Below are 14623 nucleotides of genomic sequence, written 5' to 3' on the forward strand. Positions count from 1 at the left end.
GGTATTCGGGTGGGGAATTCCTAGGTGACTTGGAGGTAGCACTCCAAATGTCGGGAGCTACCACGCAACGCACGTTTACCTCGACTATCACGTATATGTGTCTCGAGTTGAGTTGAGGGGATCTATGAGGACAGGGCCAAATTGAATTGTCCGTCCACCAGGATGGTGACATAGTATCAAACCTCCTAACCAAGTACTTCAGAGTTAGAATGGTACCACATTGTGAAGTAGAGTCTAAGCTCATGCATAGCATTGCATTTTCTTGTGAATGTTTTGTTGTGATTAATATGTATTATGTGTGATAATAATTTATGCGATGAATTGATGTTACAGTGAAGTGTATTGATTTTCTTTGATTTTGACTATATAGTGTAATGTTTTTCCTTGAAGAATGTTTGTGTAATGATACAGTTTATTGATGATTAATTGCGTGTTCATCGTATTTATATTATACTATCAACATGATTTCAAAACTCACCTCCTTCGTTGTTTGTGTTTGACTGGATTGGCCCTGCATTTGCGAAATCGCAGTTATTACAGGTTAATGAGTCTCGAAGTTCAAGTTTGGGAGAAACCCCACTCTGATATGTGATACCGAGAATTAAGAGTTTTAATGTGTATTTTACTTATGTTATTATAAATGACTTTTTATATGAAAACTTAGTATGAGTAAGTCTTGGGAATTAAATCAAGAAATTATAGTTAAATCAAGTTCATTGATTTTGTATTATTTTAATTGAGGAACAAAGTTCAATTGTTACATGTGTATTTAGAGAAACGTAATATCCTAAATTAGATATTAAAGTTTTTATTCTCTTTAACAGATTTTCTTTATCCGCTGCAAGTTTTCTTCAAATAATTTAGTATATATTATTATAAATGTTATTTTTGGGGTTTAGGGTGTCACACTAATAAGGACTAATTTTTTTTACATTATTTTGTAGAAACTAAAAAAATATTTTTTTTAGACAAACTAAAAACGAAATTAAATTTTTATTTATAACAACTAAAAACTTGTTTAACTCAATATTTTAATATCAAATTGAAATAAAATAATCAATACCAAGTGGAATAGAATAATTTTATACAAAAAAATAAAATATTTTGGTACAAAGTTGGAATAAAATATCACTAAGACACGTAGAAAGTTAGTCCCTCGTTTCAATAAAATTACATTATAGAAAAACTCACTTTATAAGTTGTGACGATAGAATATATGAGGCTTAAATATATATTTCGCCTCCCTCCGCAAATATACTATTTTTAATTTTAGTTTCTCTAATTTTTTTTTTGTTTGGATTTATTCTTTGTAAAGTCAGATACAATTATGTTTGATATTTAACGTTAAATCAACAATAAAAAAATGACAAATTTTCTAAAAATTCCTTAATCCATCTTTTAATTTTTTATCTATAATTTTTTTTTTTATAAATAACACTAATTTTTAAGTGATCAATAAATAAATTTATTAATTAATAATATGAAATATTTTAATTTTTAATATATCATAAAAGATGATGTGTTGATGTGTATTTATAGATCTACGTGTCTTGACGATTTATCAGCTCTTTTTTTAGGGTCTAAAATCGATTGTCTATGATTTTACCGGGATTAAATCCAAACAAAAAATTTACATGGACTAAAATAGAAAAATAGTATATTTACGGACACCAAAGACAAATTTAAACAAATATCCTAATACTTTAATTAAATGTTTAAATATGATCTTGGTACTTGCAAATATATATTATTTTTGCTTCAGTCTCTCTAATTATTTTTTTGAATTATACCTATGTGATTTTTAATTTTTTTTTAAATTCCATTTTTATTTTTTTTAATTAAAAAATGATGATGTATCTATTTTTTTTGTTGACGAGGCACTATGTATAAAAAATGACATGCCTTATTTTGGGTCTGGGCGTCTAGTTACTTGGGATGGTGGAGAAAAGATAGTTATTGTGTGGAAGATGGTGTGTTTTGAGTCTACGAGTGAAGATGTATTTTTGGAATTTTAGTTGAAGATGGTTTATGGTTGTTATTTTTAATTAAAATAATTATTTTATTAAATGTTTAATATTTTTAATAATGATAAATAATGAGTCAAAGTAAAAGATGTCATATCATCATCAATATATAGTGTAACTACAATAAAAATTACACATGTCTCAGTTTTTTAATTAAAAAAAGTAAAATAAAGATTTGTTTTAAAAATTTTAGAAAGTGTAAAGATATAAATAAAATAAAAAATTTTATAAGAATTAAAATTAAAATAAAATATATATACAGAAATTAAAAATATATTTAAATTTTAATTAAAATAAAGTATTCATATATGCAATTGAAGAAAACTCTCGGGTTTTAACTCTGGAGGTTCCAAAAGTAATATTTAACGAACAAACAAAAATATAATGCAAAAATCAAAATTGCAAAGCCAACAACAAAGGAATCAAACAATCATACAACAGTTAACAGGCACATGATCATTCCACCCCAAAGTTCAAGGACTTATGGTTTGATATTAGAATGTAACGAATCTAAATTTATTGAAGGTATTAGCTAATCTCAACTTTATATTTTAAAAGATCATCAGAATCCTTTTTTGTAAAAAAAGAAAGGAGTGGATTTTACTATTTAAAATAAAAGGAGTTTAAAATTTTGCTAGAAATTTTTTTAACTACGAGTCAGAAAAAATATCATTATGTTTTTCAATAGGATTTACGGAAACAGAATTTCAAAATTAAATAATTGTTTTTCAAGCAGGAAAATCCGAATCCGCATAAAATTATTTTAATAGGTCATATAAAATTAAAATAATAGTATCACGAAATAAAATTTTAACAGAGCAAATTTAAATCCCCACAATTCCCTGCGTAGCATAATGCAACAAACACAATTGTTACAAGGAGATCATTCTTCATGTCTTTCTAAGTCTAAAGTCCTTAAAATGTTATGTAAGGATTAGCTCACAGCAATTGTGTTATCAAGCTAGGAACAACGATTTGACATAGAAATGACTAAACATGTTTAATTATTGTCGAAATTAGACAAACATATCATAGATAGAGTTAACATATTTATTTTCAACAACATCATTAATTAATCAAATAAATATACAATGCAAGGAGTACAATATACCTTCTCATCAAATGCCAAAAATAAAAACAAAAAAGATCAAGTCAAAATTCACCGACAACAACATCACCGTTTCATGAAAATAATCACATAAATATAAACATCAACAACAAGATAACAATTGTCACATATATCAAACAAACTCAAAAAATGCACACATAATTACTATGCATGCAAATGCAAGACTTCATACATGATCTCGATATAAACCACTCATACCAATGGAGAAATGTTCAAACATAACTATAATTACAAAACTTGCACGAAGCTATAACAATATCACCCATACCAATGAGGGGTTGGGGGATTGCACAAAGCCATAACCACATTACTCACCCAATGAAAAGAGGAAGAAAGAGAAAGAAGAGAAACAACAACTCTAGGGTTTCATAACATATAATGAACTAAACTAAAGTTAATGGGGTTACAATGAGTATATATAGAGGAAAATAGAAAATATCTAAAATACCCTTACTACTAATAGATAATAATATTATCTAATATCTCCCCTCAAACTCACGATGCATTAACATGGAGCATCGAGAGTTTGTCAACTAAAACGGAAACGTTTAATGGAATGCATCTTTGTGAACAAATCAGCAATCTGTAAAGAAGAAGAGACAAATGGTAGAGTAATAGTTTCATGCTGAAGATGATGACGAGTAAGATGATAATCAATCTCAATGTGTTTGGTGCGTTCATGAAAGACCGAGTTGTGAGCAATTTGAATAGCACTCTTGTTATCGCAGTGCATCGGAGTTGGCTCAGAAAGAGAGATACCCATATCAGACAAAAGCCAACGCAACCAAATTATTTCAGCAGTAGTGGATGCCATAGCACGATACTCAGCTTCTGTAGAAGAGCGAGAGACAATGTCTTGTTTCTTACTCTTCCAAGAAATAAGAGAGTCTCCAAGAAAGATACAAAACCCTGTGGTAGATTTACGATCAGTGGTATCACCAGCCCAATCAGCATCAGAATAAGCTCGTAACTCCAATGAGGATGACGATGGAAAGAGAAGACTTTGAAATTGAGTTCCTCGAAGATAACGAAGAATCCGAAGAACTGTTGCCCAATGTACTGTAGTGGGAGAGACAACAAACTGACTAACAACATGAACAACATAAGCAATGTCAGGTCTCGTAATCATAAGATACACTAAGCTGCCAACCAAAGTACGATACAAAGTGGAATCTGGTAAAGGAACACCATCCGAGGGAGCATATTTTACATTCAACTCAAGAGGAGTATCTGCTGCTCTAGTATCAGAAAGACGAGCCTGATCAAGAATGTTGGCAATGTACTTGGATTGAGAAAGAAGGTAGCCTCTAGGAGAGTAGGCAACTTCAATCCCCAAGAAATAGCGAAGAGTTCCCAAGTCCTTCATCTCAAACTGTTTGGCTAACTGCAATTTCAACTCATTAATTCCACTAACATCATCACCTGTAATAATCATATCATCAACATATAGAGAAAGTATAATGCGACCATGAGTGGTGGACCTTATAAACAATGCAGAATCATGTTCACTAGAGCGAAAACCAAGAGAAGTGATCACAGTAGAGAATTTCTCAAACCAAGCTCGAGGAGCCTGTTTAAGACCATATAGAGCCTTTTTTAACTTACATACTTCCCCTAGATCATGAGAAACTCCTTGTGGAGGGACCATATAGACTTCTTCATGAAGTTCACCATTTAAAAAGGCATTTTTGACGTCCATTTGGAAAATATGCCATTGACGAATAGATGCAACTGCAATAAGAGTACGAATAGTGGTTGAGAGAAACTGAAGCGGACATAAGAGTACGAATAGATGCAACTGCAACTGCAAAAGTTTCTTCATAATCCATACCATATTGTTGAGAGAAACCCTTAGCAACAAGACGTGCTTTGTAGCGCTCAACTGACCCATCAGACTTAGTTTTGATCTTGTATACCCAACGAGACCCAGTAGCACGTTTTCCAGGAGGAAGAGGTACTAATTCCCAAGTGTTGGTTTTGTGCAATGCAGATAGTTCTCCTGCCATAGCCTGCTGCCAAAGAGGATCAAGAACAGCCTCTTTATAGGAAGAGGGCTCAGACAAACTGTGAATAGAGGTTAAGAAAGAAGCAAACGAAGCTGAGTAAGTTGAATAGACAAAATCAGGTAACTGAGTAGACTTACGTTGACGAGAAGGGTAACGAGGAGGATCAACAATCGCAGGAGCTGGTTGGACAGTCGGGGGGACAAGAGGGATGTCATCATGTGGAGTAGTAGTATTTGTCCTACAATTCTCAACATTACAATCACTAGAAGCGATATCATTAGGACCAAACGGATCAATATGAGTTAGTTCAGAACTCTTAGTAATTTGAGAATCTGAGGAAACATAGTAAAAAGGGATGTGCTCAAGAAAAACAACATTACGAGATACATAAAGTTTTCTTGCATGAGGATCATAACAACGATAACCCTTTTGACCATCCCCATAACCAAGAAAAACACACATGGCTGAACGAGAAGACAACTTATTGCGCTCTACTTGAGGGCGAAGAACAAAATAAGTAGAACCAAAAACTTTCAAAGAATAGTAATCAGGGGTAGAAGCATACAATTTTTCAAAGGGAGACAAACCTGATATGATAGAGGATGGAATTCTATTAATAGCATGAACAACAATAAGAACTACTTCTCCCCAAAACTCACTAGGAACTGAAGCGGACAACAAAAGGGAACGAGCAGTCTCTATAATGTGACGATGTTTCCTTTCAGCAACTCCATTTTGTTGAGGAGTATCAGTATAAGATGTTTGGTGACGGGTGCCATCATAAGCAAGTAATTCAGAAAATTTATTAGAGGTATATTCACCACCTAAATCACAACGAAAACACTTTATAACAGAATTATGTTGAGTTTTGACCATTGCACGAAATATATGATAAATGTCAAAAAATTCAGACCGATTTTTCATAAGATAAACCCAACAATAACGAGTGTAATCATCAATAAACGAAACATAATATCTAGATCCACCTTTGGTGAGAACCGGTGATGGACCCCAAACATCATAGTGAACTAAATCAAAAGGCGCATATGGAACGAAAACACTTTTACTAAACGGTAAAGCTGGAAATTTAGCAAGTTTACAACCACAACAATCTGAGATATCACAGGGTTGTAACTTTCCTAAGGCTCCAGTAGAAGCCAAATATTTTAATCTAGAAGCAGAAACATGTCCAAGGTGAGAACGCCATAAATAAAAACTAGAAGATAAGGAATTCAAGCGAAAACTAGATAATAAGTCAGCAGTAGTTGTTGAGGCTGCAATATCTGGGAGTCGTAGGTCATCCAAAACGTAAAGTCCCCCCTGTCTATGGCATGTCCCAATCAGCCTCCCAGAATGTGGATCCTGCACACAACAAGAAGTGGAAGAAAACATAACCGAATAACCGAAATCACATATTTGACTAACAGAAGCAAGACTCAAAGTAAGATTAGGAATATAATAAACATTAGAAAGAGACAAGTTAGGTGTGGAGACAGAACCAATGCCTGCTAGTGGCATAGGAGTGCCATCAGCAGTCATAACCGACACAGACGAGACAAGTTTCACAGACACAAAAGATTTATCATCGTATGTCATATGATGAGATGCTCCAGAATCAAGAATCCATAAGGAAGGAGATATACCTGACATACCAGAGGAGTTCAAACCATCAGAAAAGGTGGCAGACATGGCATGTGATTGAGTGGCAAGAAGTCTTTGAAGCTGTTCTGCAATATCAGATATTTGGGAAGCAGTCTCAGATGAGTATACAGAACCAGAACTATAGCCAATGGTAGAAGGAGCAGAAGCAACAACATTGGACGATGGCCCCCTAAAATTCTTCTTATGTGCTCTCCCCAATTTCAGACAACGTGTTTTCCAATGACCTTTTTCTTTGGACAATGCACATTCATCATTACCAAGCCCAACTATTCCTTGAGATGTTTTTTTTTTTGAACAGGAGCAACAAAAATAGATGGAGGAGTTGAGAGAATTTCCTTATCTAACACACCTGAATGAGTCTTAAGTCTGATTTCTTCTGCCAACAATTCACTAACTACTGATTCAACATTAGGAAGGGGGGAACGATGCAAAATACCCCCACGAAGGCCCTCAAAATCATCACGAAGAGCCATTAGAAACCAAACCAGACGTTGCTCCTCTCTTTGATCAATGTATGCTTTGACAGCTTTCAACTCAGGTGATTCCATAAGAGCCAATTGATCCCACAGATTAGTCATTGCCGAATAGAATTCCTGAATGGTCATACTGCTCTGCTTAAGGGATCTAATATCACTTTCCAACTGATAACGTTTTGCAAAGTTAGACTGAACATACAAACGTTTCAAGTGATCCGAAATCTCTTTAGCAGTATCATATTTTGCTAGTTGTACTCTTATAGACAACTTAACAGAATTATTAATCCAAGTAATAATTTTTGAATTACTAACATTCCATGTTTTCAGATCTTTTGCATATTGAGTTTCATTCTTTTTATCTGTAGGCTTAACAGAAGTTCCATCAACAAAACCCCACATATCTTTTCCAATCAAAATTTTTTTCATCACATAACTCCAATAAGAGTAATTTTGTCCATTGAGGTGAACACTAACAGCTTGAAGAGAATCATCCTTAACACCAGCCATAACAAATAATGACAGGAAAATACGACAAACACAATCACTTAGACAAAGTAAATTAGGGATAACCTGGTGCTGTGCGAGCACGATTTCTCCCTCTCCATATGTCGTTTCGTCGATCCGACCGTTGAAGACGAAGACCTAACTGTTGCAAACCTGCTGTCCAAATATCAGCCCGATCCAACGGTTAACGAATGCGCAATCGATGTTTTTCTGAGACTGATTTAACAAAATCGGGAATAGGGTTACTCTTTTCTCTTTTGGTGGTTGTCTTTCCTATCAAAATAGTCTCTCTCTTATCTACAGTAGATCCCAAAATTAACCAAAGCTCTTTGATACCATGTTAGCAATGAAAAGAGGAAGAAAGAGGAAGAAGAGAAACAACCACTCTAGGGTTTCATAACATATAATGAACCAAACTAAAGTTAATAGGGTTACAATGAGTATGTATAGAGGAAAATAGAAAATATCTAAAATACCCTTACTATTAATATATAATAATATTATCTAATAATAAAAAACTGGCACGAAGATTAATCATATATTTTACATGATGCATAACATGACGATGAACTAAAATCAAGTTCTATACATTCTCACAAAGATTATGCTATAGTGATTTTAAAATTCTTCCACCATACATTATTTTTATTTGTTCAACATCCACTAAAATTATGAAATCACAAAGACAACATGGTTATGGAAAGTCATGATCATATATTTTATGCTAAAAATCACAACTTTATACAATACACACGTCAAAAACATTTTTCATATCCATCAAAGCATGTATTCATCACACTTAATGATTCCAAAAAAAAAAAAATCCAAAGCACACCATATATTTTTACTATAAACATAAATAAACGTATATTTAGTGACAGGACAGCTTAAAAGCAGAGATACACATAAAACAAGTTTTATTGACAGACCATTAAAAACAACAAACAACAAATATAAATAAGGCAAATTTAAAGACAAACAAGAAACGATTATTTATATTATTTTGTTTTCAAAATAGACATTACTTGAACAATATACAACATTAATTACTTTATAAAATTAATCCCTTTATAATTAATTCCTATTTCTATAAAGTATGTTTAAAAATCACTTCTCTAATATACAGCAACACCTAATTCATAAAAATAGTAACCTCTAATTTATTTTTTCTCTTTTATAAAAATTACTTCTTCGTACTCGTGATGTGATGTACTAAACTTTAAAGGTAAAGGAAACAAGCACTAATATTTTCTCAAGCCACAACTTCACACATTTCATATCATAGCTACACGTTATTTCTCCTTATAATAAAAATTCACAAAATATCACAAATATAAAAAAAAGACAATCATGAGTCAAAAAAAAAAAAAAAAAGACAACCATCAACAAGGACATACACAATTAACAGTCTGTAATTCAAAAAAAAAAAATTCAATTTATGTCCTTGGTTCTTAAGGCTTTTATAGAAGCAGTTTCTTATTATACAAGTTGTACTAACCTCAACAAACTTTTAATCATATTCTAACTAACTTCTAACCAACTTCTAACTAACTTCTAACTAACTTATAACTAACTAATTACAAATCAATTTGAATTACATTTAACATGCTCCCTAATTCAAAGTGATTCAATTTTATGTTAATCCAAGTTTGATATTCATCTCTTGGAACTTCACCCTCTTCAAGTTTTTTGTTAAAATGTTAGCCTTTTGATCATTTGTATTGCAGTGTTCCAACCTTATCTTGCCCTTCATTACTTGATCCCTTAGGAAATGGATTCTTGTTTCTATGTGATTGCTCCTTCCATGGACACTTAGATGTTTTGCTAGGTCTATAGTTGATTTATTGTCTATCTTCATCTTCACTGTATCATTACTTCTCAGTTCGGCCATCAATTTTGCCAGCCACATAGCTTGGCATGCTCCCATGGATGCAGCCACATATTCAGCTTCACAAGTAGATAATGCGACTATGCTTTGCTTCCTTGAACACCATGAGATTGGTGACCAATTTATCATGAAAACATAGCCAGAGGTGCTCTTCCTATCATCTTTATCTCCACACCAATTTGCATCAGTGAATCCAATTAAAGCAGCTTCAATTGCATCCCGCTTCATAGCATAGTGCAGTCCCAGCTCACTTGTTTCCTTGATGTATGATGACTCTTCATCATATGTATTTTTTCCATTGTTTTTAGTCTTATTTATCTTTTATTCATTAGTTAATTTAAGGAGTTATTTGATATATTTTATTTCTTTGCTTTAATGAAATGTTTATGTTCTTATTTCCTTGATATAAGTAGAGATTTTTCAGATTTTTGCGTTGTTATTTTGTTTTAATACAATGCTGAATTTTGGTGAGAAATCAACATGATCTATGTGGAGTATTTCAGCCACATCTGGAGTTGTAGATGTCCAATTGGAGTCAAACCAAATGCAAATGAAAGCTATGATCCATATCTACAATGTTCATAAAGACACCGAAACTAAATTCGGACTCAAAAGAGGCAAAAAATGCACTAACCTTCAGAAATTTTAAGATGTTGTGCACTTGAAGCGTGCCTGAAGCGCATTTCGCGTCGAAGCCACTACCAATCCGCACCTGAAGCACGTGATGCGCAACAAAACACATTAAAACTCATTTTTCTCACTTTTTAGGGATCTTTTTGATAATTAGGAAGTTGGCAGACTTGTGCCCTAACATAGAAACTCAAAGACGACTGTTTCTAACATCATTGGAGCAATTTTATCAAGAATCATTCATGAATATTTCATGTAATTCTTCTCTAATCCCTATCTTTTCTATCTTTGTCATGAGTAACTAAACCCTATTTGTTAGGAATGAGTGTAACAAGATGAAACTCTTATTTTTCTGATTTTATTTTTAGTTATATGAATGAGTTTATTGAATTATTTTGCTAATTGTAGTACCTCAATTTTGTCCGACTAATTAAAAATTATTTTAATAATAATAATAATAATAGTAATATGTTTAATAAATATTTTATAATTATTATCAAAAATCTAAAAAAATCATTATTTTACAAAAACAATAAAATAATATAAAACAAAAAATAAGAAATTTGAATTACAATAACACAACTCAGTTATTTATTTATTTTTTATTTGGCATGCCAACGCACCAATACAATACATGCCAACACACCAATACATTACCGCCAACACACCAATCCACTACAGCCAAGTCCTACCAACACACCAGTGCACTACATCCAATACACTATTGTCCTGCCAACACACATCTCACATATCTTCATTTGATTGATGTGTTGTTTCACCCATTGTACGTTGTTTGACCTTGTTAACATCCTACTACAAACTTTTCTTTATATTGTTTGCAATAATATTATTGATGTGTTGTTTCACCCATTGTACATCCTTTTAGCTGTTTGACCTTGTTAACATAATACTGCAAACTTTTCTCTATATTGTTTGCAATGATTTAGCTGTTTGACCTTGTTAACATCCTACTACAAACTTTCCTTTATATTGTTTGCAATGATAGCATCGTACTACAAACCTGTTAGAAACCAATACACTACATGCCAACACACCAATACATTAAAGCAAACACACCAATACACTATAACCAAGTCCTACCAACACACCAATACACTACATCCAATACACGTTTCTCTTGCCAACACGCCAACACACATCTCACACATCTTCATTTCATTGATATGTTGTTTCACTCTTCCATTGTACATCTTTTTAGCTGTTTGACCTTGTTAACATCCTACTACAAACTTTCCTTTATATTGTTTGTAATGATAACATCCTACTACAAACTTGTTAGAAACCAGTTAGTTGTTTCATTTTATATCAGACTAATAAGGTTATTACTTGTATAACTTGTGCACTCAAAATCTGAATTTACATAAAAACTATATAAAGTCCAGTATTTAATTTTATCTAATGATTAGATAGATAGCTTGACTACTTTAATTTACTTTAGCCTATAAATAGAGTTCAAAATTTTGAAACAAAAAAAGAGAGTTTTTTGTTGAGAGAGAAATTTGTTACAAAAAAAAAAAATACTAAAACAGAAGAATGATTGAATTTTTTCATCTGTACTTTCTAATCATTATCCAAATGTAATATATAAACTGAGTTATGAGTAAAAACAAATTTAATATATAAATTGAGTTATGAATGAAAAAAATGAAAGTTGTTTTTGTTGTTATAAGTTTGATTGGTATAAAAAAGGTTAGAAAGGGTAAGATTAAGAGTTAAAACCTTGCTTGGCCGGCCCCTTGATCTTCCTCTCGGTTTTTTTTTTTTTGGATTTTGTTATGTTTTCCTCAAGTCAACCGTGCACCGCTCATCCTTGATTTTTCTGTTTGTTTTTTGTCTGCTTTCCTCAAGCCAGCCGCGATTCTCCTTTAGCTGTTTACGAATTAGGGTTTTGTTATTCAAAAGGGATTGGGCCATAAGCCCATTAGTATTTCTTTATACAACCCATTTGTTTGTTTTCTTTTTTTCTTTTTTTTTTCTTCTTTTGTTAGGTCTAACACTTTTTTTTAATCTTAATCAATTCCTTTTATTTTAACAAAATATATATTGAATTTAATCAATTCCTAATAAATATCAATTCTTATGAAAAATAACTATTTTTAATTTTATTTTTACTTTTTATTAAAGATTAATTAGATGTGACATATTTTTAATCTTTTAGTTGTTAGTATAAGTTGTACTAATTTTCAATTTTTTTTTCTTTCTTCAAAATAATTTTTTTTATCAACAACAAACACAATTTCTTTAAAAGCAATCAACACATCCACATTTTCTACCAAGAACTACGTAGCTTTGATTTCTTTATCGCACCGGGAGATACGTAGGAGTAAGATCACACTCTTGTCAAGCATAATAATAATAATAATAATAATAATAATAATAATAATAATAATAATAATAATAATAATAATAATAATAATAATAAATTCTTTTCTCTATGTTTTCAATATACTTTTATGATTAAATTATTTTCCATAAAAAATTTACTTGCATTTTAAAGAGGAGAGTTAAATTTATATAAGTTAAAAAAAATGCACAATTAATTATAGGTAACCGTATTTTAACGGATGTTGTAGGGTGCTAATACCTTCCCTACGCATAATCGACTTCCGAACTCAAAATTTGGTTTCAAAGATCATTTTGTTTTTATTTTTCTATTTTTAAGGGGTTTCTCAATGTTTTCTCTATTTGTAAGACCCATAATTTTTAAGTACACTTTATGTATTTTTGTTTTTTTTGAATACTGGCTCGGAGGCTTTTTAGCCAAAGTTATTAATATTTTGGAGTTTATATGACCAAAAAGATATTTTGATGCCGATAAATGAGTATTAAGAATGGGGAATCTCTTAATGTCTTGTTTACTTAATGTTTGTTTTGAAAATCGTTTAAGTTAAATGAGTATTAAGAATGGGGAATCTTTTAATGTCTTGTTTACTTAATGTTTGTTTTGAAAATCGTTTAAGTTAAATGAGTATTAAGAATGGGGAATCTTTTAATGTCTTGTTTACTTAATGTTTGTTTTGAAAATCGTTTAAGTTAAATGAGTATTAAGAATGGGGAATCTTTTAATGTCTTGTTTACTTAATGTTTGTTTTGAAAATCGTTTAAGTTAAATGAGTATTAAGAATGGGGAATCTTTTAATGTCTTGTTTACTTAATGTTTGTTTTGAAAATCGTTTAAGTTAAATGAGTATTAAGAATGGGGAATCTCTTAATGTCTTGTTTACTTAATGTTTGTTTTGAAAATCGTTTAAGTTAAATGAGTATTAAGAATGGGGAATCTTTTAATGTCTTGTTTACTTAATGTTTGTTTTGAAAATCGTTTAAGTTAAATGAGTATTAAGAATGGGGAATCTTTTAATGTCTTGTTTACTTAATGTTTGTTTTGAAAATCGTTTAAGTTAAATGAGTATTAAGAATGGGGAATCTCTTAATGTCTTGTTTACTTAATGTTTGTTTTGAAAATCGTTTAAGTTAAATGAGTATTAAGAATGGGGAATCTCTTAATGTCTTGTTTACTTAATGTTTGTTTTGAAAATCGTTTAAGTTAAATGAGTATTAAGAATGGGGAATCTCTTAATGTCTTGTTTACTTAATGTTTGTTTTAAAAATCGTTTAAGTTAAATGGGTATTAAGAATGGGGAATCTCTTAATATTTCTGTTTGCTTAATGTTTGTTGTGAAAATCGTTTAAGTCAAATGAGTATTAAAAATGGGGAATCTTTTAATATCTGCATTTGCTTAACGATTGTTGTGGATGAAGTCTGTGTATGCTCATGCATTTCATTTTGGTAAATCATGCTGACCTGTGATAGGTGGCACCTCGGTAAACAGTACTGACCCGTGATAGGTGGTACGTTTACGATTTACGTTTTTGGTAAATTGTGTTGACCCGTGATAGGTGGCACTTCGGTAAATAGTACTTTGGCCTCTGATAGGCGGTATATTTACGATTTACACTTTTTCTTTTAGTAAATCATGTTGACCCGTGAAAGGTGGCACCTCGGTAATTGGTACTTTGGCCTGCGATAGGCGGTATAATTATCATTTAGGGCCCTTCGAGGAGGGTTTTGGTTTGGAATTCCGAGTCCATGCATTTTGGCATATACGCATTGCATTAGGGTGCTTGGCACGCTAGTCGTGTTTGATTCAAGTTTATGATTGAGTGTTTTGAATTTGAGTTGTCGTGGAAATTGTGTTTTTCCGTGAGAGACTGCACAGGTGTTTGTCCGTGAGAGACTGCACCCTGGTAAATTGTGTTTGTTCGTTGAGACTGCACAGGTGTTT

This window comes from Cicer arietinum, chromosome 1 (genome assembly GCF_000331145.2).
Source record: "Cicer arietinum cultivar CDC Frontier isolate Library 1 chromosome 1, Cicar.CDCFrontier_v2.0, whole genome shotgun sequence".
NCBI lineage: Eukaryota > Viridiplantae > Streptophyta > Magnoliopsida > Fabales > Fabaceae > Cicer > Cicer arietinum.